The sequence below is a fragment of the Anas platyrhynchos genome, chromosome 3, assembly GCF_047663525.1.
Source record: "Anas platyrhynchos isolate ZD024472 breed Pekin duck chromosome 3, IASCAAS_PekinDuck_T2T, whole genome shotgun sequence".
NCBI classification, from domain to species: Eukaryota; Metazoa; Chordata; class Aves; order Anseriformes; family Anatidae; genus Anas; species Anas platyrhynchos.
In genome coordinates, this window is record NC_092589.1 from 116,027,696 (window position 1) to 116,054,422 (window position 26,727).

Here is a 26,727-nt window from a genome sequence, read left to right on the forward strand (position 1 = left end):
CCCTGAGATATTAACTGCATTAGCCTAGGTGCAATAATTACTGGGAGCTACGTGAATTTAATAAAGGTAGCTTCTATGTCACCTATTGTCACCTGAGGATGATGAGGCTATTTTTTTTCTTTTTTTTAGTCACTGTGGTTTAGCCCCACACTTCCCTATATTCTTTTCATGAGACACTCATCAAACTGAGATGACACTTCCAGCACTCCTGACTTTGGTATCTGCTTCAACATTTTTACAACCAACAGAAGTGAAATAATTCTCAAAAGGTGGCACAGGACAGACCTGATAAAGGCTGCAAAGCAGTGATTTTTGAGAAGTGCCATAGTTTATTCAAATGTGGCACTTTTTTTTTTTCTTTTTTTTTTTTTTTTTTTTTTTTTTTTTTACTTCCCAGCAAAACAAACAAATAAACTAACAAAATTTCTGGGTCCTCACTGCAGAAAACATCAGCCATCTGATTTAAACTTTGCAAATTTATCTTCTACTCAGCCCAGGGAGACTGGAGAGAAGAGGCACCACTTGGCAAGAACAAAACATAAGAGAAAAGACAGGAGTTGAATGGAAATGAGTGATGCTTTTTGGCATTACCCATCTCATAACAAATACGAGCAGGATCAGAGTCTTTTCTTCCTGCATGTGCAGCTGAAGGGATGTCTGCGCTACTTGGGACATGTGGGGTGGGTGACTTGAGTGAAGGGCTGGATCCTCAGAGCTGCCTGCCTCACAGGCCAGGTTTCTCACCAGTCTGCCCAGACGCCTGCATCCTGCCGGCTGGTGTCCGAGCCAGGAGCCAGATGGTCTGTGAGGTTGGAAACAGGGGGACCAGTGCTTCCCAGGCAATCTGCATACATGCAGCCTTTCTGGGGCTGATCTGGAGCTGTGAGTCCTCCAGCCATTGCAGCTCTGATGGAGCCTGGCCAGTGCCACCGTTAAAAGGCATTGCTATTACAGAGCAGATTGTCCCTTACTGTCAGCAGCTGTCAGGGTACCTAGGGAATGTATTTTGCTTCGGGATCACAAGTTTATCAATATTGCTGAAAGAAGGCAGTGCCTTTTTTTTTTTTTTCCTTTTCTTTTCTGTTATATTTGTGTTTCTGGTTGTGTTTTTCTGATGCCGGGTAAGTTTTCTCTTTCGCAAAAATCCCTCTTCCCCAAAAACTCCAGCGTTACTGTTTAAAGAAAAAATCAATGCCTGTGAGCACTGCAGATTTTACCAGAGGTTAAAAGCACCATCTAGTGGCTTCAGAGTGACTTTACAGGCAACAAGAGAAATTCTGGCTCACTTCCAGTCGATAAACTGAGTCACAGACATTAGAGGTATCAGGTCCTTGCTTTAGTATTTCTTTCTGCAATACTTTTTCAAAAGATGCTTCTCGCGTGAAAGACAAGTGTGCAGGCCACACAGATCAAATCCTGCTTCCTCACAGCTTCAGCACGTCACTGTCTCACATGCCACTTTGTCACCTGCTTCCAAAGAGGGTGACAGTTTTAATCTACTCTCCTAGAAACTGCCACCAAATTCACCAATGCAGGACTGAGATATTGCTGGGACATTGGTAGGAGAGGTTTCAAGCCAAAGGAAATGTTCTGCTTGATTTCTGTATTTCTTATCATTAGTAGATTTTTTTTATCATTTGTGGCAAGAGATATCTTTGGGCGCAGCAGTCAGCTTTGGTCTGCACCTTTCAAGCAGCTGGCAGCCTGAATGACTAAACTCCTTTACTTCTACTCCCACAGACATGTGGGCTCATCTATCTTACTGGAGACTCACTTTCCAAAAGCATGTTTCTCTTCTGTCCAGAAGTCTCATAGAGTTATTGTGTAGGTTGTCCCATCTCTCTAAGATGTAATGATGCTAATCAGGCCTAAAACACTGAAAGCATAATCACTGAAGTGATGGATGGGACGTGGGAGCTACGCATGTGGGTACTAGACTAACAATTTGGAAGCCTAACATCTAAAGATTAAACAAGAGTCTGCACAAGACAGCTGGTGCATTGCAGGAAATCCAAGAAGTCCAAATACAGCACTTAAGTCATGTGTAAAGATTGAAGGGTGCCCTTAGTGACTGGAGGTGGAACTTTTTTTTTTTTTTTTTAATGTAGTCTGCTTTGTCATGCTTGAAGCTATTTGTATTAAAATTACTCTTTCCCACTGAGCAAGGACCCTCATTCATATAACTGATCTGCTTCCCTGCCTCTATGCTTCCCTATGTATTGTATTATACATTTTCATATGCATTTTCCTCAACATCTCCTGTCTTCAGATTTTCTTCCAGCTAGTAGGAAACACTAAATTTTGACATTATTATTAAATGTGCAATTGGTATCATTAATAAACTCACAAGTTTTCATGAGCTGTTCTCTGACATAGCTTCAAGTACCATGTGTTGTACAGGATAAACACAAAAATGCTTCTGTTCAGTACTGGCGTCCTAGGATGAAGGTAGTCTTGAAGCTCATCTCCTTATATACGCACCATTTAACAGTATAATTCCAACTTTATCATCATTACCAGTCTCATTAAGGGCTTCAGGATATTTCTCTCCTGAACTGATGACACAGAAAAATTTGGAGTTAGACATATTGCCATGGCATGGACTTGATTTCCTCAACAAGGTGATGGAAGACCTTCATGGTCCCAAAAGTTCACCTCTCTTCTGCATGGAAAATTGCTTCTTTTTGGTAGCGGTGGGCTGGCTAACTTATTAACTTTGATTCTTGGCTGCTGAATGCACTAGGAGAAGTTCAGTGTCTTCATTCACTTGGGATTAGAAACTACTATAATGCATTTGATAACAACAAGAAAAAATGTTAAGGATGTAATAATTCCTTATTTTTTTTGTATAAAATGGGAAGGAGAAGATATCTTACTTGCCTGTTGAATACAAAAGAAATATTAAGACATGAAAAGTTAAAATATGTATTAGAAAGAGAGAGAGAAAGAAAGAGAGAGAGAGAGAGAGAGAGAGAGAGAGAGAGAGAGAGAGAGAGAGAGAGAGAGAGAGAGAGAAAGAAAGAAAGAAAGAAAGAAAGAAAGAAAGAAAGAAAGAGAGAAAGAAAAAGGGAGAAAGAAAGAGAGAAAGAGAGAGAGAAAGAAAGGGAGGGAGGGAGGGAGGAAGGAAAGAAGGAGGGAAGGAAGGAAGGAAGGAAGGAAGGAAGGAAGGAAGGAAGGAAGGAAGGAAGGAAGGAAGGAAGGAAGGAAGGAAGGAAGGAAGGAAGGAATCTTCTGTCCATATCAGTCACATAATTACAGCATCACATACATGACAGTTTGACAGATGAGGTTAATTCAACAGCTACTGGGTATGTATCTATGAAAGATGGAGCTACTTGTTTGTTTTACAGAGGTAAACATTCCCAATGCATAATTTTAATCACCATCACACCACTGTTCTTTCATTGCTTAAATAAATAAATAAATAAATAAATGTGAAATTTAAACTGTCATTTTCACTCTGAGGTAGGTAGCCAAAAACTGAAAGAAAACTGAAGAAATAGTGCTGGCCTTAGCTAGAGATTGTAATTAAATTATGAATGTCTGCTCTGGCTTTGATTTTATATGAACAGAGCTGTCCTGATATAGATTTCATTCAAACAAACAAAAAAAATAATAATAAAACTATAACTGTACAAGCACAAAATATTTTTCTGTTTGTCGTAATCTACAGTCAAAATTCTAATTCAAATGTCTTAATTTGTCCTAATTCCCCCCTGTAATACTTCATGTCAGGCAGGTAGCTTTTATTCAGTTTAAAATAGATTTTACCTAGCAAAATTTAAGCAACAGTTTAAAATTCATTACAAAAGCTAGCAATGTGAGTCATCCTTTAGTATATACTACATTACATGCAGTCTTTAATCATATAGGGCTGACCAAATGGCACCTCTTAAGTTTCATGTAACTCTTCTGGGGTGAAAAAGCAGCTCTTGGAGCACAAACAACAACATGAGTAACAATAATTAATGATCGTGGTCTCTAAGCTCAGCTGGAAGTGTGAACTGGGGGCTCACACTGAGGCAAAATGTGTGTGAAGCAGCAGCTCCTGCCTTCTGCCGAGTTACAAAATTGGCTTGAGCCAAGGAATAAAAGGAGCATGAGGGTGGGGTGATAATGGAGGAGGACTGGAACGGACACAAGAATGTATTTTGGTAACAGGAGTGGAAAGGCTTCCAAAGTCAGTAAAATCATCAGTGTTCATGATAAAAGATATTTTCTCTTCTTTTAATCTGGGAAAGACTGGAAACTTCCAGGCTAGGCAGTTTTCAACTATGTGGGAAAGTAGAGGCCAAACCTGATATAATTTGAGTGGGTACAAAAAGCAAGGACTTTATGCAAGGAAAGAACCCATTCTAAATCTGTGTTTCTCTTTAAACTAGTGAAGTTGATAGCACTTATTTAACTGGAAAATTATGTACATGTTTAGAAGCATACATCGATTTAAGATATTTTTTCATGAATCCATTTTTTTGTTTGTTTTTATTAACACTGTTATAACATCGCATATGTATATAACTATACAAAGTAAAGATTAATCCAGCATAGAGAAAATATGGAGGCAGAAAATCAGAATAGACTAAGAAGATCATCAGCTCATGTTACCTTTGCCTGTGTGATTTTACTGTCTACTTAAATAAATTGAGAGTCATACTTTTTCTGGGGTCATTCTAATTCCTTATATTTAGACAAGGATTATCTAATTAATTTTTGTCTTACTATTTTTTCCCCTTCTGTTTTCACATTTTGGTGAAACACATTCAAGTTCTGATATAGAGCAATCTGATTTCTTATGCCTTCAAAAGCCCAAACTGTGCTGAAAGCCTGGTTAATGTTGATTTGTCAATAGTTCATATCTGATGCAGTGGTAAAAATGCAGATATAATACAAAAATGTGATGGCTTTAGAGAGATTGAACTTAACCTGTTCTTTCTGGGCATAGAAAAATTAGAACAAAATCCCTTCTCAAAAACATTTCTCCAGATGACACACAATCTTTAGGGGAGTTAAAATCAAATTAAATACTGGAAAATAAAAAGAGCAGATATTAAATTATCCCAATCACTGGCCACAGAAGTGTGTGAGGGTAGCAGGGATTTTTCCACAAGGACATAGGTCAAGAGTGTGTGGATACTCTCTGGAGTGTTCTAGCATCAGAGGAACTTAAAGTATAGATAAAACGTTTTAAGACAGACAGACTGTCTAACCTGGCAGGTTAGAGTATAAAAGATCTTTAGTATTCTCAAATAACAAAATTCCAAATTACCAAAGGGAAGGAGCCTGTAACTGCTCCTCCCATCATCTCTGGCAAATGCCATGAATATTCCTCTGTCACACCACATAGCTGTCATTGAAACATGAAACCTTCCCATCCTACATCTCTCCAATTTCGTCTGGAGCTGTCTAACCTGGGGAAGATCATGAGTAACTTATAAATTTGATTTTTAAGTAAAAATATAAACCATGGATATTTTGATATCCAACAGATATCCAACAGATATTTTGCTTACAGCCACATTTATATTTTTATTTTTTTCGTATAAGACAGTGTCATCATATGGACATGGCTAGCTACTTATAGGCTTTGGAGACAAAAAATGGGGACAACCACTACCATGGTTTAGTTTAATAATGAGATGTCATAGTGTCATGGACTAGAGTGTGTTTTTTTTTGTGTGTGTGTGTTTGTTTGTTTTGTGTTTTTTTTTTTTTTTTTTTTTTTTTTTTTTTTTTTTCCCTACAAAAGGAGCACTTGAAATCCTGTGCTCTCACAGATAAATTTGCTGATCGGTCAACTAGGCTATTTCATTAGCTTCATTAAAGAAAAGAAAAAACAAATGCTTTGTCCTAAAAGTGGTCAATGTAAGACGCCAACTCTAAATACACAATGAGTATTTAGACTTGTACTTGCACACTTTTGGGGAGGAATCTAGGCAGAAAAGACCAGTTTCAAGAAGGAGCCACCACAGAAGTTGAGCATGATTTTATTGGGAAGGAGCTATCTGACTTGGCTTCATTACAGATTCACACATTCAATCACACCAACATCACTTTTCAAATACCATCTCTTACAAATGGATGTTGTTAACTTTCCCCGACAGTAAAGGCACAGCATGTGATTTTCATCCATCAGAGTAAGCTTAATAAATCAACCAGTACATTACAGCTTCACGCCAAGTTAGCACCTTCATCATGGAATGAAATTAGCAAAGCAAATACACTGGCTAATTGTGAAATATGCTAATTACCAGCTCAACCCGTGAAATAAGGCATGAGTGATGTGTGACGAGCTTTGTACAGAGTCGTGAACACTTGGAAATGCGACACTTAAATAAAGTCTAAAACTGCTTATGCAGAGAGAAAGGAGAACAGACAGGGCTAGGGAACAGGCATGGTGGAAAAATATTTTCATAAGAAGTTTGAAACCTTTTCACTTCTGCTACTCTCATGGGATAAAAGGCTGGGAGTAGGGAAATGCGCTGATAACAGGCTACCAACCATTTTCCATCTATTTCACACCAATCTAAATCTATTCGGGGTCATTACCAAAGAGAATTGGGCTAGCAGTTTGGGATAAATTCACAGCTTGGCACAGTCTGACTTGAAGTCAACAGAGTTATGGTTTTCCATCAGTAGAGAATTTTTCTTTTTATTTGATGAATTCAAACTCTTCTGCTCACAAACTAGGCATTGACAGTTGGTCTTTGTAAATGTCTCTATTACTGAGAATGATTAGATGATGCATAGGGACATATCCCAGCCTGGGGGTTTCTCTGTTATTCACCTTGGCTATTATGTAGACTCTTACTTATTTACGTTTTTACACAAATTTCATACATGTTTCTGTACTGATCTTCTAAATTACATAGCATTTTCTCTACTTAAGGTCCTTCCTAACACCTTTCAAAAACAAACAAAACAAAAGAAAACAAGCAATGAAACAAAGAAGAAAAACAAAACAACAAACAAGCAAAACAAACAACAAACAACAACAAAACAAAACCAACCAAAAAACAAACAAACAAAAAAAAACCACAACACAACATCTTGCATAAGGGAGAAAAAATATTGGGAGGTATATAAAGTCTTGCTATAGCTCAGAAATGAAGGAAAGCAGTACAGATGCACAGTATGAGGCCTTTTGAAAGGGTTGCCCATTTAATGCCCTTTATCTCTTCAACTCTTTCCATGAGTCTAGCAAGGTCTGTTAATGTAGATAAGAGGTGAAGCAGGAACTAAGCATTCAGAGACTCTGAAACACAGTGCCAAGGGGCTGATGTTTTGATTTGTAAAACTGGAATCAAACCCAACCGTTAATTCCATAAGAAAATGAGCAAAGAAACAAACAAATTCTATAGCTTTAAAAGTTCATTTCTGAAAAATGCTATGTAGAGTATTCTCAGCTCTCTGTTAGAGTGGAAGGAATGTAATATTTTTTTCAAATTTTGCCGTAAAACAAGTGATAGAAGAAAATGTCTCATAAGTTCCAGAATTGCTCAGAAAAACTCAAGATTGAAACTAAAGAGGGTTAGGCTTTTTATATCTCACTGTATTATTTTTTTAAAAATTGTTATTCACTAAAGCAGAAACAAGATACATTTTTATCATTTACTATTGACAGTAGAATGATCTGCAGTTGACCAAGTGATAGTGAAATGGAAATTGTGTATATAGAATAGCTTTTCAACCTTTTGTGATTTTTTTTTTTTTTTTTTTGACAAAGATGGAGACCTTGTTTAGCTCCTGCAGGCTTTTTATAGTAATCTAACTTGAGAAAAATGTGTAACTCCACAATCACTTTAGTTAACATAGCTCAGCACAGTTGCCAAAACATCCTCTCCCCCTGTTCTTTATTCTTACACCCTCCCTCAAGCCACAAATGCTTTTGTGACCAGACTGAGTGGATCAGGGAACTGATTGAGCTGAAAACTAACACAATGAATTTCCAGTATTACTGAATTTCATTTATTGCATGCATGGATGAGTCTTACAGAAGCTCTACACCATCTCCAGCAGAAGCTGACAGAACCTAATTTGGGAAGAAAAGAGAAAGCAAGTGCTGAATGGGTTGTCTCCTCAATAGTTTCTTAGTGTCTACTCAGTTTGTTGCTCAGGGACCATGTACATCTTATGGATTGTTTTTATATACTGGAGGGAAGTGATTGCAGAAGCATGGAGTTGTTCTACTCCTCCAGATCCCACAGAACAAGTCAGTGGATGCCTGGAATGAATAGTAGCTTGAAAAAGGTGAACATGTAGATTTTTATTAAGTTCTTGAAGTATCAAGAAAAAAAAAATTTTTTTTTTTTTTTTTAATTATCAGTTTTTAAAAACATAACCTTAGCAAGAACAGATGATAACTGATGTGTTTCTACAAACCTGACTACACTTAGTTTGTCTACACTTAATCTGTCTACACTTAATTTGAAAGAAAAATTAGTACTTTAAAATTAAACCTATTTGAGGTAGAACTGTCTTTGTACCTTGCTGGTTTGTTATGGTTCTGTTGAACCAAATATCAATGCTTCTTTTTGCTTTCTATCTAGCTAACAACCCCTTTTCACGTCAAACTGAGAGGCAGCATTTTGGCAGAGTTCAGATGCTGCCTTATTCCTTGAATGTACTGCCTTGAAACAAACAAACAAACAAACAAAATCCTATCCTTTTGAAGGACTAAATTGCTGATCTGCTTTATCAAAAGTTTTTTTTGCTGGATCCCAGCAAGGGTAAAGAGAAGAGACAAATGGGTGGGACCTGTTCATTTTAACCATGATAGGTCTGCAAGAGAGAATTGTTGAAGCAGTTGTATAAGACTTCTCTTTGTCACCCTGGAAGAATTTGAGGGAGGCACTGGTGATGGAGATGGAGTCATGACTTGCACTGCATGGAGTCCCCTGCCACTTGCAAAGGCAAGGTACTGCCAGGCATCTCATCAATAGCACTGAGCCCATGGCAGAAAGGGTTTAAAAGGCCAGATGTTGCTTTTGTGTTAGTCCAAAGATAAGGAAATTTTGTACTCTGGCAAATTGTGGTAACAGACTTTATTAACCCTGTTTTCTTCTCACTTGCTCATGGCCCGAATCAGTCATTAAACATGCCCACATAAGGCTGATCAGTTTGACAGGAGAATCAGGCATGAGATTTTAGCACTCTGAATATTAGGTGTATCTGGGGACATGGGGGAGTAAGATGATATAAAGGAACAGTGTGTTTGGAGGAACTTACGTGTTCCTCTGAATTTCCCTTGACACTTTGCAGACATATAGTGAGACAGCTGTCATCATAAAATATATTAGTATAAAACTGTGTAAAAAGGGACAATATGCTTAGGCACTGATTAAAGAGAAAAGGGGAAAAATCCCAACATACCGCCAACAAAACAACCAAGCAACCATGTTCTTTGCTAGTGAAATGAAATTGTGAGAAAGTTTGGAAATATGCCTCTGCTCAACTTCAGGAATTAGTTTTGAATTAGTTGGAAGTATTTTCATGCAGGCTGCAAACCAGCCCAAAGACCACCTGCTGTGAAATAAAGGAACACAGACCAACAGTTATTATAGCAATAGCCATAAGTTTATTGCTTATTGGTACTAAACTTAAATCTTAGTAATTTTGAATTACTGAGTTAGCTTAGATTTATGAAGATGCAGGATCATTTAGAACTGCAGTCATTCCAGAAGGGTATATTATCTAAACCAATTTTCTTATAGTGATGCAATTGCAATACCATAGTTACGGTTGTATCAGTGTTTCCATTATAAACTCCTATTTTCAGGGTTTTATAATTTGACTATAAAAATTCACTCCTTGTTGAAACTTGGCGCACAAGGTCTAAGATGAACATTTATTTATTTATTTTTCCTTAAATTTGAAGGAAAAATATCTGGTCTGTTCAGCCATAATGTTTCAACATTGCAAGCAACGAAAGGGACAAGGCAGAAGTTGGCTGATTGACATCATTCATTGTCCTGTTACCTTAAGTTAGTTGAAGCCATTCTTGTTAAGTGCAAGATGGAAAATTTCTGTGGTGTGATGAGGAAGGAAACAAAGCATATACATAGCTAAAAACCCTTGGGGAATTTGCAGTTCTGTGAATCTTTTCTAAAGCTCATGGGTGAGATTTCAGGTGTTCAAGAACAGTGAAGAACAACTTTTTAAGAATCACTAGATGCAAAATGGAGGGCTCAGGTTTTGGAAAGTTAAGTGGTTCACATGATGGCATTGGGCCTTATGAAAATACTTTCTCTTATTTGTGTTCACTCTTTTGAAAATTTTGCTCGGCAACATTATCAACTTCTTTCCACTACAGAATTCCCACAAATGTAATTGAGTTATAATATTAATACTTACCTAAAATAATTGAACATCAATTTGATATTTTAATTTTAATTTTAATTTACTGATTAGCATTTCCTTATGAATTATATTTGAATTATATCTGATATATTTGCTCAACTTTCTTATTTCAAATATGCTTCTCTATCCACTAGAAGGCATACCTTACATTCAAATTAATGTATTGCAAACTGTGCAGACTTACTCAGAACCATGTCTAAAAGCACATTTTTTCCATCTGATCTTAGAATAATGAAGATAAGGTCTGACATTTCAGCCAACAGAAAATATACCAGTTTTGGCTTTAGCATTAAATGAAACAAGCAATGATTATTTTGCCTCTGGCTGCTAATTATTACCGTACAGTACTTCAGAAATACTTAAAGCCACAGAGTGTGTAAACCTACAGCAGAGATTGCAAAGTCATACAGTTGGATGAAGTACCTGCAACACAATTGCTCTGGCAAAGCCGTCTTTTAATCTCATGGTGCATTTAGCTGAAACACAGATTCTGTAAAATCACCTCTCCTTAAGCAGTTCCTTGAACAGTGAGAAGGGCCTGTATTTTTGTTTATTTCTCCTGTGGTTAATAAGCCATTGAAATGGAAGGGTTGGGTTAATCTCAGAAAGGAGGCTAGGTATTAGTCTTGCTTCAGGGGTTGATCCTATACTCAAGGAAGTCAATGGCAAAATGCCTATTGATGGAAAGAATTGAGATTAGACTAAAAACAATAATAAAAAATATCACAATGGGCGTTATTCACAGAAATATGAAGAAGTTTGATATAACTTTGAAAGTCAAAATGATGTGTTTCTATATTATACACACAAATTGTACATATAGATAAATATAGAGCATTTAGTGATGCTTTTGATGAAGAATAAGAATGAGTGCCAGCCATAAGGTTTAAAGGAAAAATCTCTGCCTGATTTATGCAAATCAGTGTTCATTAATGTTAAAAACAGTGAAAAATCTATTTGTATTAGTGAATTTATGTAATCTTTATTTAAAGCTTCTAAACCAATTCCGTTTTTATTCCTGTAATTCTGAAAAATAATAGTAAAATATTGAAGTTGCATAAAAAGCTGAAGATAAAGTCAGGTTTTATTTCTTCGCATATTTGGATATTTAATCTCAAACATTTAAGGTTATATACTAGACAATCAATTTACAGTGCTTATAATTTACTGTATGCAATTAGGATATCTCAAAATAGTAATGATAATAATTATAAAACAAGCTCAGATTTAAACCAAAATGGAAGTTCTGCAAGGAAAACTATTTGCCTGTTATATAGTCCTGAAAAGTGTTAGTAAATCATCTGATATTTTGAAAGAAGTATTAAACAATTCTTCCACTCACTGACGTGTTTTTTTTTTTTTTTTTTTTTTTTTCTGATAGTTTAAGGTGTGTGCATTCTAAATATGATTACTCATTAAGAATTTTTCCTGTAGACTTAAATGTGTGACATTAGTCAACAAAATATGGTAACGTTGGCCTAAAACTAAACTACTGAAACATCTTGTTATTTTGAGGCTTTATTAATGGCTTATTATAATAAAACACTCCTGTGATGTATACTTGTATGCTGTACTTCTGTGCATACAAGTACACTACTGTATACATACATACACTCCTGAATGCATACTTGTATCTGTGAGACTGGGGAACTATCAGAACAGGAGCATGAAAGGCATCAGCTCTTGCCATGATAATCATATTCTTAAAATAGAAAATATCAATGCTGGGTAATATCAAGGAACTATCAGACTTGGCACTTTATATTTAAGAAATCAAGGCAGAGAATAATTGAGTTGGAGGTTACCCTTCAGGTCTGGAGACTGAATATTACATCTTACTGAGTTCTGTAGGAGAAAAAAATAAAGTTGAAATTCAAGTAGTTTGTTGTCCTTTTAAAATATCCCAGAATCTTGACAAAGCAATTCAGAATTGCCAGTCTCCCTTATTAGGGGAATTTTTTGGTGATGACATTAATTCAGCATTGCATTTACTTGGTTATGTGACACTTACATGGAGACCCAGGAGCAGACTGAACATAAGCCAGTAATGGGCCATTTCCACAGAGATCTAATGGTACCCTGGGCTATATTAGGCAAAATCACCAGTAGGTCAACAAAGAGGTTCTTTCCACTTCGTTCAGCATTGGTGAGGCCACAGTTGGAGCACTGTGCCCACTTCTGGGCCTGTCAGTACAAGACGACCTACACATACTGGAAAGAGTCTGATCCAGGGCCACCAATGTGATCAAATAATGGGAGAACCTGTCCTGTAAGGAGAGGCTTGAGAGAGCTGGGTCTGCTCAGCCTGGAGAGGAGGAGGCTCAGGAAGAATCACGTTGAAGTCTATCAGTACCTGAGGGAAGGCTGCAGAGAGGATGGAGCCAGACTCTGTAAACTGTTAAGTTGTGCCTAGGGCCGGGACAAGAAGCAATGGACACAACCCCAGGACAAGAGGTTCCCTCTGACCATCAGGCAGCCCTTCTGTGTTGGGCAGGTGCTGGAGCCCTGGCATGGGTTGCCTAGAGAAGTAGTGTCAAAGCCATCTGGATGTGGTACTGGGCAACCTGCTGTAGGCGGCCCTGCTTGGGCAGGGGAATTGGTCAAGATGATCTCCAGATGTCCATGCCAACATCAGCCATTCTGTGATTCTGAGATTCTATGATTCTCTGAATGTTTGATTGTGCCCAGTGGGCAGAACTGGCCTGTGCTCTCCTAAATTCATATCAAATGTATTAAATGCTTAAGACTGCATGAGCTGGCTTAATGTTCTCTGTGATGACAGAGGTGAAAGGCAATGTCAGAACTGGGAGAAAACAGCCTCTAAGCCAGGATTAATTTAAACTAGTGCACATTTTTCCAATTCTAGTACAGGATGTGAGAGTGAAACAGCAAATATTTTCACTAGACAAAACAAAATAGATATTATTTTGGATCAGGTCAAAAAAAAAAAAAAGGAAGAAATACAAAACAAAAAAAAAACACACTTTCATCATTTTAAAACATTTTGTTTCAGAACCAAGCTTTTTACACGTTCTCAAGTGGCTAATTAAGTCACTGTTTGGAACACTCTCAAGATAGAAAAATCATTCAAAATGATCCTTTCTCATACACTAAAAGAGTTGTTCCTGAAAATTTGGCATATTTTAATAATTTGCTGAGTGATAACGAAATGCAGCTTCAATTACAAAAATAATGAATAGTATCACTGAAAATAGACAAATATTCACAGAAAAGGTGAAGGGAAAGGTGTGGATCCCTTGGAACATCTTTTATATTACTTGTACCTAATTCTGCTTTTGCCTTTGTCAGTGAGAGGACACTGCATTTTACAGGAATTAATGTATCCCTTGTTTTCAGATATTACATCTAAAATGGTTTGCTGTCTATCACCTAAGTGAAAGATATATTCATATACACTTCTTGTTTCCTTAGCAAAACAGGGAGGTTAATTCGTTATAGGATCTGATGTCTTTTATTCTTGGAATTACATTTGACAATAACAATATGTTCTGTTCTACTCTACTCTACTCTACTCTACTCTACTCTACTCTACTCTACTCTACTCTACTCTACTCTACTCTACTCTACATTTCCTTACAAAATAGTGTTCCTATACTCAAAGTCATTACTCTTGATTAAAACTTGGATTAAAAAAAAGGTGTGAGAGCATTGGCAAAATCAATCATGTCTATCAATTAAAGTCAACCATATTTACCAGTTAGGGATCTGCAAACTATTAGTGCCTGTTTCCTAACAAGCAGAAGATTGCACTGATTATGTGGAGAAGAAATAAGGCATCCTAATGAAGAGAGGCCTAGATTTACATTAAAAACAGAATCTATACTAGTAAACAAAATGGGCCATGGACCTTTCACTGGATGGAGGTGACATTTTGGAGTATTAGCACCAGCCAAAGCAGTGCTAGGGAAACTTCTAACAAATAGTGGAAGGGCTGTGGGACACTAATCAAGTGCTGGTTTGCGCTTATATATAGACGCAGTATGAGAATTTGAGTTCTGATTTTATTTTATTTCTTTTCACATTTTTGGATTTCAGAAAGAAATAAAACAGTAAAAATACTTTACCTGATTATGTCTTCTTCCCATTTGTTAATGAGTATAAAAATACAGACCTCCTTTAAATACTCCTTTAAATCCTTGAGATCTACAGATGAAATATGCTATATACCAGAAAGGTTTTATTTATTTATTTATTTATTAGTATTATGCATGCAATATTTTAGAAGGGCAGTGAAATTAGATCATGTAGTCATTGCTAGGGAGTGAAATGAACATGAATGACTTTGGCATCAGCCACTATAGTGTAGAAGTATCAGTGTGACTAGGGCCAATAAAGTTGAACAACTCTGATTCTTCCAGCCAAAAATGTGGCTTGCTGGCAAGTAGAAAACCAGCCAGACCTCTGCCAGATACTGCATGCACAGCTGTATAGATTATGTGCCACTGCTGTTCCATCTGTAAAACAAAGCAACAAATGCAATACTTCATGACTGGGCAGAGGTTGAAAGTGAATTCATTAGGAAAAAAAAAAAGTATCTGTATCTCAGAAAAAGAACTTTAATATTATTTTTGCCAGATTGTTTTTTTCCTTCTCCTTTTAATTTATGTATATATGTTAAAATGAAAACAACTAGTGCTAATATTTTTTAGTACTACAGTGACCAGAAATCATTGTTTTAATCCAAGATCCTACTGGGTAAGAAAGAGAATCATCTAGTCTGTGTTCAGCTATCTAAGGAGTTGAGACAAACTTCTCTCAGGAGCTGATATATTCAGGAAACAGTGAATGTCTTTAAGAACTATTTTAGGAGAACATCAAATACCCCTTCCTTTTCCTCTTCCCCTTCCTCACTAGAAAAGAAGAATAAATTATCATGGACACAAAGACAGTCTTCTGGCATTTCCTCCTTCACCTACTGGGAGGATAAAAATCCTATAAAAATATGCAGAAAGAAAGTTAGAGAGATTGGAAAAAAAATGAAAAAGGAAAAAAAAAAGTTTAGAAAGATTACAGAAACTAAGGAATGAACAACAGGATTTCAAGAAAAAACAGTTTGGATTTTCTTGGTCAATGTTGCAGAAAGACATCAGCAAAAGACTCTGGGAAGCCAGTTTGGAGATACGACTAAAGAGGCAATTCTATTTAGTGCATGATCTGAAAGGTCAGGGGACAGTTCTGAAAGGTCCAATATTAACTTCTTTATTTCTGAAGCCAAGTATGATAAAACCTTACTGTGGTAAGGTTTAGTGGTCACTGTAGGACACTGAGTGAATTTGGGATGAGCAATCTGACTTAAAGAGACCAAATCTTCCCCGAAGTTGTATAGAAGAGTCAGACTACAAAGAAAACTCTACACAAGAACTTCAGAATTTTCCCAGGAAAAGCCATAAATCAACCTCCTAGCAAAACCTTAACTGTGATATTAGCTTCCTTCTTTGTTCGGTGAGCAGTAGAATCTGTCTTGTATGAAAATGTCAGAATGTCAAATTAAAAGGGAACATAACTTAGAAAATGAAGTATAAGAAATGGCAGGCACCATGGTATAAGTGCTGAGGTCAGATGCCATCTGGTGGCTGTAAAGCTAGGCCGCCAGTGGGTATCTTGAATTGTTATGACCAGGAACTTTTATTTTGTCTAAATCATTGTCTACATTAAGCACAGACAAAGAGAGTGAGATGAAAAACTAACGAATAAAGAAAAAAAAAAAGGAAGGTGGAATTAATGTTACTCTCTTTGAGCTAATAAATAAATAAAACCCGCTTGTCTTCCAGGGCAAATCTGGTTTTCTTGTTCAGCTTAGTCCATTTCAGCAGTTTACTGTTCTCTTTCAGAGAACTTTGGTCCATAATTATAATTTAAAATTGCTTTCCAAGATCTCTGGGAGTTATGACTTAGTGACTAATTTCTGCATGTGTTCAGTGATCTTTTGTCCTGTTCAGTGATTCTACTAGTCTAATTTGAAACATGTCTTTACTAAAGCCACTATTTATGTCCCTACTTTGTCTTTTCCTTTGCTGAAGTCAATATCCAACCAAGTGCACTGCAGTCCCTCCATTTGAAATACACTTGGATTTTTTTTTCCCCCACTATAAATTTAGATTCAGAATTCCCTGCCCAGTAGGAGAGGGAGGAAAGATGCATGCTGGTCATTTGCATATTTTAACAGACGGAGCTGCTTTTACTGTGCAGCTGTCAATGCAGAAGAAATATTCTTTGGGGTAAAGCACTAGGTTAGACAAAATGTCTGTGAAGGCTTCCATCTCCTCCACTCCTGCCTCTTTCACCAATAGGGATGGAAGATATTGTCATGCTGTATGATTATCTGTCCTCCTGTAGTCAGAAGGACAGATATCCCTGGTGACTTCTGGAAAGCTCAGCTCCCCCAGACACTAAAATCCTTTCTATTTTAATAACTCCAAGAACAGATGAGTATGCTCTGCAACTGCTTGGATTTTGCTAATCAAACAGATTGGATTAAATTTTGTGCTAGACCCATAAAGTATAAAGTTTCTAGCTCAATGGTCAGTGATGGCATCTGCTGCAGTGAAATTCAATATACATGTATTCTTTCTGTGAGAAATCAAGGCTTAGAATCAATTTAAATTCTTGTCAAAACTGGGCAATTTGCTGTCATTACCCATGATACAGAGTGATACAGAAATGTTCCTGAAGATGGTAAAGTGGTATGATTCATCTCAATAATTTTAATTGACTAAAAATCAGATACACCAAAAAGTATTGCCTAATTCAAAGCACTTAATATTGGAAGTCTAACAGGTAAGTTGAATATGTATGCTGTGCCTTTACTCAATGAAAAAAAATAGCCATCTTGAGAGAGTTATTCATCACACCATAATACTTAACATCTAAAGTAAATGGAATATTCCCCTGGAGCTGCCCAATTTTATTAAAGGTGAGGAAATCTTGATGGATATCTTAAACTGAGCAGACGAGTTTTAGATGGCTAAACAATGGATGTGGAAATTCAAGCTTGTCTGGATTTACAGAGCTGTAAAGACTATTCTTACAGTCTTTTATAATGGTGCTGAAATATATCTGTTTTTCAGAAAGCTCCCTTGTCTTCAAATTTACATTCTTCAGGTTTCAGCTTCTGAGCATATTTGCTATATCTTTATCTATTCAATTACACTGTGTCCAAAATTGCTATCAGTTTGGAGGCAGCCCCTGTAGCACCAAAAGGTAAATAGAAAAAAAAAATGGGGACAGAGACAGAGGGATAACAGCGATATTTTATGTATGATGGACTGTAGGGATGTGACAGGGAGTCATCATCTCCTCTCTCTACATCCAGTCTTGTATTCTGACCACTGCTGACATCCATGTGACCCACAGCATATCTACTGATCCAGACTGTTTTAATATGGCCACTACTCTTACTTAGTTACTCTGTTAAATTTGCACTATGCTCACTGTTAAAGCATAATCCAATTATTTTATGTTCCGCTCCTCATTGAAAAAAATGTCATGCAGTTTTGTGTTTTTTTGTTGTTTTTTTTTTTTTTTTTTCTTCCCCTTTATTTTGTGTTTGTGGGTTGTGTCCAACAATACTGCCCACATATTTTAAAAGCAGCAACATAAGGAGTTATTTGCAAGAAGTCTTGAAGCACCATCAAGGACACCTGCTTGCAGGATTGTATTAAATTGAGATCAGCCAACATTACAGTGTATTTCAGCACTGGAATCAGCCAAAAATATGTCCCTAGCAGTGCTATTTTCATTATTCAGGCCTTCACCCAAAATCTGTGTAACTGCCTCTTAAATTAATTTTCACACTTGCCTGTCTCTATAACTAGCTTCAGCAGTGTGCTGTATATTTTAACTACAAGGAAATATTTCAGGTAGAAGAGTTCTCCCTGAAGTCACAAGCATCCTTCTTAAATTCAATCCACGGTCTCTCAGTCCCATGCTTGCAGTGGGGGGCACCCGTCATCTTTTTTTATCACAGCAAGCTCTGCCCTGGATTCTGCACCCCCTCCCCTTCCCACCATACAGGTACATGTGAGAGTATGTGTTTTTTCCACTGAATTTTTAATTCAATAAATAAATAAAACTTTCCTGATGTTGTTAAGGTCTCAAAGGTGCAGGATCTTGTAATATGGAAAAAGAAATAAAAGAAAAAGAAAAGAAAAAGAAACGAGTTCAAAGACAGCTAGACGATGTAGAAAGGAAAAGATAAGTTCAATGGGACAGGAGAGGACGATGGAGGTTTTCCAGAGTAGTGGAAAGGACGTGAAATATTATCAAAGTTTGAATGAATATCATATTGATCTTATGCATATGGCCCAAAGTCATCTGGGTTTACTGCAGCACCTGACAACAACTGGCAAAATATTTAGGGGGGTAAACTTCCACTGGTAGAGAAATACAGATTTTCCAAGCAAACAATAGTTTATGATACCACAACTAAAAGATCCTTTCTTTCCCAGTAATATGCAGCTGTACAGTACCCTTTCTCCTCTTACACGATGTGTAGACTACACTGTCCTAATATGATAGGCATAATATAGAGACCAATATTAGCTTTGCTAAGCTACTAAACCCCAGAGTTTTCTGGCTTGCTCTTCTTTTGCTGAGGCCCATTTCTCTGAGCCATTTCATAACTTTGTTATTACACTAGACTTTATCTGAAATGTAGTACTGATTTGCTTATATCTTCAAGTCTTGTGCTTCTGTCACAAGAGCCTTTTAGGTGGCACAGAGATAAAAAAAAAATAACATTCAATTTATTTTAATCAAATAATTGTCACCATTAAACTCCAGGCTCCATCTAATTTAGAGGCAACAAAAAAAAACAATTTATCCCTACTGTTTTGAGCAGCCTTTCCTCTCCAACATTCTCTCTGTAACAAAGACCTTATATTTTTTCACAAAATGTTAGTTCATTAGAGGCCAAATATTCTGCCCCAAACCTTTTGTTTTGGGGTGAGCAAGAAGCAGAACATAGTCAGGTTCCCATTCATCTGGGATCCACAGCAATGATTTTTTGAAATACCAGAATGTCCCACTACATTTAAAATCCTGTCTTTATCCGAACACAGTACTGCTGATGAAATACATTTTGTTCTGTCTCCAGGCTGATAAAAAAATCAGCATGTTTGTTGATATTTTTTTGGTTGTGGGCCAAAAGTAAGCATTTGAAATCTGTTTGTGAAATAGCTCAAACAGATTTTGGTAAACAACCAATGTCAAGGAGCTTCTTGAGGTTTGTTCTGGTACCCTAAAAAATTCCAGTAACAGAACATTATCTGTGTTAGAATATACATATTTTTCAATAGTTACCTTAAATTAGGAATTATTTTATCTGAATTAAAGTATAAATAATTTTGTTGGGCAGGAGACCTTCCCAAGATGGACAACACCCCTATTTTGCCATTTCTTAATCATGATCATCCACCTACAGAGATCTGAAACTGTGTCTGTACAGATTTTTATTTTTTTTCCTATCTTCCTTAGGACATAAAGTTCAGGGAGCTTGGTCCCTGCAGTGCCATTCAGGTGAATCGTTTAAAGTTTGTGATTTATGTTGGCTCAATTCAGGAGACATGGCATCTATGGCAGGTGCTATTAGTTAAATGTTTGCAAGTTTAGGTGTTACATAGCACTTCATGAGTTTCTTCTCATGTGGATTTAGCAATTAAAATGGTAAGGTATTTGTGTTACAAGTTTTTGGGACATTTATGAATACAGCAGGACTTGAACTTGTGCCCTCTGGATGCTTTCAGAGCATGAATAATAAGTGATAGTTGGCTAACAATGAACAGGGCTTACCCTGGCCTTCTGCAAAGGAGGAATTTCACCTGATCAGAAAAAAAACTCTTTGTGCCAAAGGGTCACCAGAAGTGTCCACGACCTGAGGCTGTTACCATACTTCCAGCTCATGCTATATTATCCTTTCCACCTCCTGTATGACAGTTTCCCAGACGAGATTTCAGAGACCATTGTCTTTGCCAGATATTTAAGTTTTTGAATGGTTCTTCTTTTACAGGCATCTTAGCTCACAGGGGAGCAGAGAAAAGAGAGAGAAAAAGAAGTAAAAAAAAAAAAAAAAAAAAAAGACAAACAAACCCATCAAAATGATAATTGCTAAGTTATCATTTGCTTGCTCTTTTCCAGTCTAGCTGCTGCGGCAGCTCCTCTCTCGTCTTCCACACTGCCTTAGCTCCCAAATGATATCAATTATCCACAAATCTCACAGGGCCTGCACCATCTGAATAACAATTCATTAACCTTCACTTTCCTCCTGCTGATTAACTCACCCCCACCACCTCCCTGATGTAGGAGACAGCATGTCGGAAATTCAGCCAAACTTTTTAATTATGCAAATAATACAATACCCGGAGATAATTATTTAGCCCAGGACTCGGGTCTATGCTCTGCTCTGCTCTGCTCTCATAGGCTTTTTGACTTCTTTACATCATTTTAGTTATGTCAAGGAGAATGAAAAATTTTCAGTTTCCATCAGTGCAGGTGATCACTTAGGGAAATTGTGTGCAGCTGGGCCATGGTTTGAGGACGAATAGGTTGCTGTAAGGCTGGTTGGGGAGAAAGGAGAGCCAGTTAAAGTTTTCAACATCTATCTTTCAGTCTGCTGGTTTCCAAATGGCCTCCAGATAAACCCAATGTGGATCCAGAATTCTGCACCTTAAATCTCAAGATGGCCAATCTGCATAGGAGGTTTTTTGTTTTTTTTCCCCCCCCCCCCCCCCCTCATTGCTCATATCTGGTAGAGAATTGCTGAGCACTGCGTACTTTATCTCAAAACTAATTCTTATTCCAGCCAAAATTAATATTTCATAAGTGAATAATTGTAAATAAAGTTTCAGCCTTTAGATTTTTCTTTTTGACAGAGAAAATTTAAGAAACAATCACATTCATGATAGAAGTCTTGTTTCATGTATTCAGATACATGCATCTTTCACCCGGAGCTACCCCTGAGATGGCAGGATGGATTTGGTTCAAACTCTCTAGCTTGCTTTTTGACAGACACTTGTTGGACAGTTTCCATTATGAAAAGTGTAACATTTTGGCACATGAGAATTTGAACCCATGTCTGCGATCAGTTCTTCTTATGGCTACAATCAGGTCACATAGATATATTTAGGTATCAGTGCAAGTGGACTTTGTAGCTCTGTTTGGTCTGTTGAGTTTCTTTACTTGCAAAACAGGGATGACAATGCTTTATAGACATTTTGCAAATCTTTGAACTGAAACTTTCATAGAATTACAGATCACATTGACAATATCAATTCTTTGCTTCAAAACTCTGCTTCAGTCATCTGACATCAGCCTGGAAAGTATAATTGATTGTTCTTGATAATCTGTTTCCAATATAGAAGAATAATCAAATCTTTGTGAAGTTAAAATATGTAAAATTCATGAAAGATGATATTTTCCTGAGAATATATTTATGTCCTTATTTTACAGTGTTTAAATTTCATTCTTAGATACTGGTTGCTATTATGAATTCAATATCTCAAATACGTGCCATAAATTTTAGAAAATTTGAAATTTTATACGCATTCAGACTGAATTTGGAGAAAGTAAAAGATAGAAAAGAAATATTTGTATATTTTTTTCTGAAAAAAAAAATCAAAATCACTTCAGAAAAATAAATAACATGATATCATTCATCTTGTAATTTGCAGTTTCTTGGATATTTCAGAGTAATATATTCAGTGATATTTTATCTCAGTTTGGGTAATATTAATAATATATTTGGATAGTAATAATAAGTGGGAAAGTGAAGATACAGACAAGTTAAACCATTTCTGTTCTTAAATCATTGCTAAGGTTAAGTAGGAGCTGCTAAATCTGTAGACTGCGGAGTCTGATTGATATTAACAATAATGAATATAAATTGTAGATTATCAGAATATTTTTTCAGCTGCTTCCTAAGAGAAGATAAGTCCACTTTTCCTTGGCACCTCAGTTATCATCCACTAATAACTCCTTTTCAGATACTAAACATAAGTTACCTGAATCATGGCACGAGAGCTTAGCACCTAAAATCCCAGCATTTCACAACTCTTATCTGGCAGACCCAGTCTACTAGGAAGCTGAAATGAGTCCGAATGACATAAAATATGTAAATATTCTTATAAGGACTGGGACCACAGGTTCATTCTTCCTCTCAATTTCATACAGTCTGTTTAGGTAGCCCCTTGCTCCAACTGCTAACTTCTGTGGGTCTTGTCCTCAGGTGCCTCCCTGTTCTCACACCTTCCACAGGGACCTAAACTAAAAGCGTTTACCCAGCAAAAGGAGCAAAATAATACCAAGACAAACATCCTATGGATCAAATGATATAAATTTATTAACAGCTTAGTACATAAGTACCTATTTCAAAGAGATTCTGAGCACCTGTCTGCAATGGGAGAGTCAGATGGCCATCTCTAGAAATCGTCACATTTAATTGCTTATGTAGGGTGCTTCATAACTAATTGTAGGGACACAAGTTTTAATAACTATTCTTAATGGATCTCGAAGACCATTTCCTGCATCATTCTGAAGTTCTCCATGCTTATGATTGTACATCTCTCCTTCAGGTTTACCTGCTTAAGCAGAGAAGTACACAAATTTCCATGCTAGTACCTCATTGTTATCCCCAGTGGTAATTAGTTTGGGTCTTGTTAAGTGCAACTGCACTCAGTCAAATTAATTAAAATGATACATGATATTCCTATGCCATTCTTTTGGAAGATACACAGCATTATGTGTTTTGCCTTTTTGCTTGAACAAACCATTACTCATCCTAGGAATTTTCAGATTTAGAGCTAGAATAAGGTTTCCAAGTAAGACTTGCTGACCCTCTTTCTCTACCCAGCTGAGCTGACCTTCAAAACTGAAGTTGGAGAAGGACTCAGTTAATATATGTCTACAAAGTTGTAACTTGATTTTTATATAAGTGCTAAGCTAACTCTGTTTAATTGATTTTCCACATTGTACACTGAGAAATAGGATTTTTATGGCTCTTGAATAATTCAGAACTTTGATTCCTAAGGCAAAAAAAATGGGCAAGGAATAAAAGCATAATTGTCATTGTAGCAGAGGTCAAAAGGACAAGCTGGCCATAAGTTCAAAATGTGCTTGTGCTCTTGGAATCATTGTGGACTGTGGAATATTACCTTGTTGAAATCTTATTACTTAAGGAAAAAAAAAAAAAAAAAAAAAAAACCACAGGCAGTTAGCTGCAAAAGAAATGGAGGAAGTGTTAATTTTTAAGCAAGTTTGACAAAGATTGAGTTTCATATGACAAATACTGTCAGCAAGACAGGATTCTGTCAGTGGAAGAAGTTTAAACATTAACAATTTCTGTCAGGCTGTTGACACAACCACGGCAGACATTTCCCAAGATGCTGAGATGACTGCTGGCATTTGTCAACAATCCTGTCACAGTGACAGCAATAAGACCATGTCTGGAAGTGTGACAGTTTTGGCTTTGTGTTCCCCTGAGCATTGGCCCAGGTGTTCAGAGAAAGTGTGGGAAAAACCCGTATTTCTGCATTGTCATTCGAACAGGGAAAAACACAGGAGGAAAATGAGCTGTCACTCCAATTCCCGTGATGCCTTGCTGCTTAGCATAACTCTACTCCACGGCCCAGGGTCCACTGGTCCATACTCTGACAGATAATTAAGAAAGCAGCAGCTTTTTCTAGACGTCTCTTCCTCATGATTTGCATTTTAGCCAGAGGCGACCAGTTATAAAAAAAACATGATGGAAAGATGGTAAGAAGCCAATTAGATGGATGGATGGCTGACTGACAGCTCTCTGGTATTACTACTCCAGATTTCATTGTATGTAGCCTGGCAGTTTTCAACAGGAACCAACTTCGCAGGTTTGTAGAGCCGTTAAATGAAGGACTATATATAGAATGCAATGGTCTTGCACAAATCTTTTACATTTTCCTGAAATAAACATTTATTATTTCCATTTTAGTTTAACTGCAATGATCTTTCTTAATTAATCACAACTTATGTAGCTGCTTGCAGAAATTATGGAAGACTGTATTAAAATAACTTTGTCAATACAACAATGATTAAAAAGTGAGATGTAAGTTAAACTGTGACACGTTGCAACATAGCAGAGGTGAAGCAAGTTAGTAATTAGTGTTTCTAAGAAATAAGTCTGATTTTTAACATAATTAAATGACACAGATTCCTTTGAAAGAATAAAAGATAGTCTAAAATTTCTCATTTCCTGGGAGAATCTGTTCGCAATGGATGTTTCTTTTCTTCTGGGTATCTTTATTTTTTATTTTAGTTTTTGTTTTTCCCAGAGAAAGAAGATTGTTTTGCACAGGACCTAACAGTTTTTAAATATGAAATAGCTTGTAAATTGCTACTTTCCAGCTCATCTGCTCAGCTCCAACAGCTGGTAGCCAATCAGAAATATTCTTCTGTGCTAGTGCCTTGTGGCTGTATCTCACTATAAAATTTAAACATTAGCAAGGCTTTTGTTTGACTTTTGTGTTGTTTGTGATTTTTTTACTTTTTATGAATACCAAATTTAACAAAGCGCAGTAACAATTGCATTTCCAAAGCTGCAACTGCCATCCGATGAGTAATACTCTATGCCAACATAAAAAGTCCCTCAGCTTTCTTTGGGTTTTGCAGGTTTATCCAATCCTGGCAATTATCTCTTGATGAATGGTTGGTTGTTTTAGCAAAGCTTTCCATAAACCAGTGCTTCAAGGAATATAACTTTGTGGATATGAATCATCCAAACTGTTGGTAGCATGGATAAATGAAAATATTACACCTTATTTTTTTCTGCTGCACTATAACAAAACAAACCCTTTTAAATCCCCTTGTTCAAAGCTGGCAAGCATTTTCTTTTCCAGATTAAAAAAAAAAAAAAATTAAAAAATGGCAGAAATAAAAAGAAAAGCCATAACACGATAAAGGTCAAATTATTTTAATTCATGGTAAACAGCAGTCTGTGAGTTTCACACTGGAACAAAATGGACTATTCATATTAATACAGTGGAGTAAATGAGTTTATTGTATGATGAATTGTTCAGCACTTAAAAAAAACAAACAAAACTTATAAGACAAAAAATTCTTCTTTCAGTCTTGGCCTTCTGTTTCATCTTAGGAATTCATACTGCAATTCATACTTATTTTCCAGGGTCTAGAAACAATGTGTCGTGAATCTAGGGAGAAGTTTGGATGTCTAACACCACAGACTGTAGAGCTTCCTAAAGGTTAAGTGTCCACTAGAAGGTCCTTCATCTGTGTTTTATTACATAGTTACAAACCTCTTTCCTACATAAACTACTATTACATCTACACACAACAGAAGACTGACCATTAAGACTCTTCATTACTTGTCCATTGGATCTGAAATTTTGTACTGTGATTGTCTTTTTATTTTTTTATTTTTTTTTTTTCCTGAAAACTTTCTCTGTCTAAGATGATTTATTTTTACTCATCATACCCAGCCACTGCCACATTAGTGATACTTCTGGTACTGTAGAGCTAGCATAAAAGTATGGATGACTGAAGGCCAAACACAAAAAACAAGCCATGGTACTGAGTAAATTTTCTTACTTAAACTCCTTGAAAGGAAACATGCTGGGTGAGAGGACTTAGAAAACTAGTATGGTTCTGAAAAAGAAGACATCTGTAGAGGAATTCTGTGCCCTACGATAGGATGAGAGGCAACAGGCACAAGACCTGGAGTAGTGTCCGCAGAGAGGTTGTGCAGTCTCCTCTGGAGATATTCAAAACCTGCCTGGATGCCATCCCGCATGATGCGCACCCACATGAGGTGATCCTACTTGGCAGGGCAGTCAGAGGCCCCTACCAACCTCAGCCATTCTGTGATTCTGTGAATTGTTATATAGGGATTAGAATGAAGTACAGATGAAGAAAATCTCATGCTACTTTTTCTGATCTGAATTTCAAACCTTGGAATAACTCTTTATGAGAGAATTCATAATGTAAGCTTAAATTTATGTTCATAACCTTTGACAAGAACTTACCAAGTTTGCTCCACATAGGAGCACAGATACAAAAATGTTCTTCATGACCATCTCTTAAGTGAAATTACCATCTGTCACTGGGATGGCAAGAAGAGCTTAGGTCAAAGTATTTCTAAATAAGCTGAAAAGTCTGCTAATCCTGTATCTTCCAGATGGTTTAAATATACTTTAATATACTTTTTTTTTTTTTCATTAAACTTCCTCATAGATTTTTTGAAAGTTCCTTAGAGATATTTTGTCTAATAGTCAATTCTGTCCAGCTCATAACATGAACATATTATAAGCCTGGCAGTATTTTAAGCCTAGCTTCCTTCATTACTTCAAGATAAGTGGCTAGATATGAATG